The sequence below is a fragment of the Ipomoea triloba genome, chromosome 16, assembly GCF_003576645.1.
Source record: "Ipomoea triloba cultivar NCNSP0323 chromosome 16, ASM357664v1".
Classification (NCBI taxonomy): Eukaryota; Viridiplantae; Streptophyta; class Magnoliopsida; order Solanales; family Convolvulaceae; genus Ipomoea; species Ipomoea triloba.
Genome location: NC_044931.1, coordinates 18,291,381 through 18,294,127, shown reverse-complemented (window position 1 = coordinate 18,294,127; position 2,747 = coordinate 18,291,381).

Below are 2,747 nucleotides of genomic sequence, written 5' to 3'. Positions count from 1 at the left end.
GCACGGTTGAGCGAGTGTCGACTCCATTTTCAGGACTCCGGCGTAACCAAAACACCAACCTTATTACTTATTTCTCACACTCCCTTTTTATGGAGGAACGGTTGACCGAGTGCCGACTCCATTTTCAGGGCTCTGCCTAACCAAAACACCAAACTTATGACCTCTTTCTCGCACTACCTTTTCAGGGAGGCACGGTTGACCGAGTGCCGACACCATTTTCAGGACTCCGCCCTAACCAAAATACCAACCTTATGACTTCTTTCTCACACTCCGTTTTCAGGGAGGCACGGTTGAGCGAGTGCCGACTCCATTTTCAGGACTCCGGCCTAACCAAAACACCAACCTTATGACTTCTTTCTCACACTCCCTTTTCAGGGAGGCACGGTTGACCGAGTACCGACTCCATTTTCAGGACTCCGGCCTAACCAAAACACCAACCTTATGACTTCTTTCTCGCACTCCCTTTTCAGGGAGGCGTGGTTGACCGAGTGCCGACACCATTTTCAGGACTCCGGCCTAACCAAAACACCAACCTTATGACTTCTTTCTCACAGTCCCTTTTTAGGGAAGCACGGTTGACCTAGTGCCGACTCCATTTTCAGGACTCCGCCTAACCAAAACACCAAACTTATGACCTCTTTCTCGCACTCTGTTTTCAGGGAGGCACGGCTGATCGAGTGCCGACTCCATTGTTAGGACTCCGGCCTAACCAAAACATCAACCTTATGACTTCTTTCTCAAACTCCCTTTTCAGGGATGCACGGTTGACCGAGTGCCGACTCCATTGTTAGGACTCCGGCCTAACCAAAACATCAACCTTATGACTTCTTTCTCAAACTCCCTTTTCAGGGAGGCACGGTTGACCGAGTGCCGACTCCATTGTTAGGACTCCGGCCTAACCAAAACATCAACCTTATGACTTCTTTCTCAAACTCCCTTTTCAGGGAGGCACGGTTGACCGAGTGCCGACTCCATTGTTAGGACTCCGGCCTAACCAAAACACCAACCTTATGACTTCTTTCTCGCACTCCCTTTTCAGGGAGGCACGGTTGACCGAGTGCCGACACCATTTTCAGGACTCCGGCCTAACCAAAACACCAACCTTATGACTTCTTTCTCGCACTCCCTTTTCAGGGAGGCGTGGTTGACCGAGTGCCGACACCATTTTCAGGACTCCGGCCTAACCAAAACACCAACCTTATGACTTCTTTCTCGCACTCCCTTTTCAGGGAGGCGTGGTTGACCGAGTGCCGACACCATTTTCAGGACTCCGGCCTAACCAAAACACCAACCTTATGACTTCTTTCTCACAGTCCCTTTTTAGGGAGGCACGGTTGACCGAGTGCCGACTCCATTTTCAGGACACCGCCTAACCAAAACACCAAACTTATGACCTCTTTCTCGCACTCTCTTTTCATGGAGGCACGGCTGATCGAGTGCCGACTCCATTGTTAGGACTCCGGCCTAACCAAAACACCAACCTTATGACATCTTTCTCAAACTCCCTTTTCAGGGATGCACGGTTGACCGAGTGCAAACTCCATTTTCAGGACTCCGGCCTAACCAAAACACCAACCTTATGACTAGTTTCTCGCACTCCCTTTTGAGGGAGGCACGGTTGACCGAGTGCCGACACCATTTTCAGGACTCCGGCCTAACCAAAACACCAACCTTATGACTTCTTTCTCACACTCCCTTTTCAGGGAGGCACGGTTGACCGAGTGCCAACTCCATTTTCAGGACTCCGGCCTAACCAAAACACCAACCTTATGACTTCTTTCTCGCACTCCCTTTTCAGGGAGGCGTGGTTGACCGTGTGCCGACACCATTTTCAGGACTCCGGCCTAACCAAAACACCAACCTTATGACTTCTTTCTCTCACTCCCTTTTCAGGGATGCACGGTTGAGCGAGTGCCGACACCATTTTCAGGACTCCGGCCTAACCAAAACACCAACCTTATGACTTCTTTCTCGCACTCCCTTTTCAGGGAGGCACGGTTGACCGAGTGCCGACACCATTTTCAGGACTCCGGCCTAACCAAAATACCAACCTTATGACTTCTTTCTCACACTCCCTTTTCAGGGAGGCACGGTTGAGCGAGTGTCGACTCCATTTTCAGGACTCCGGCCTAACCAAAACACCAACCTTATTACTTATTTCTCACACTCCCTTTTTATGGAGGAACGGTTGACCGAGTGCCGACTCCATGTTCAGGGCTCCGCCTAACCAAAACACCAAACTTATGACCTCTTTCTCGCACTCCCTTTTCAGGGAGGCACGGTTGACCGAGTGCCGACACCATTTTCAGGACTCCGCCCTAACCAAAATACCAACCTTATGACTTCTTTCTCACACTCCGTTTTCAGGGAGGCACGGTTGAGCGAGTGTCGACTCCATTTTCAGGACTCCGGCCTAACCAAAACACCAACCTTATGACTTCTTTCTCACAGTCCCTTTTTAGGGAGGCACGGTTGACCGAGTGCCGACTCCATTTTCAGGACTCCGGCCTAACCAAAACACCAACCTTATGACTTCTTTCTCACAGTCCCTTTTTAGGGAGGCACGGTTGACCGAGTGCCGACTCCATTTTCAGGACTTCGGCCTAACCAAAACAACAACCTTATGACTTCTTTCTCACAGTCCCTTTTTAGGGAAGCACGGTTGACCTAGTGCCGACTCCATTTTCAGGACTCCGCCTAACCAAAACACCAAACTTATGACCTCTTTCTCGCACTCTCTTTTCAGG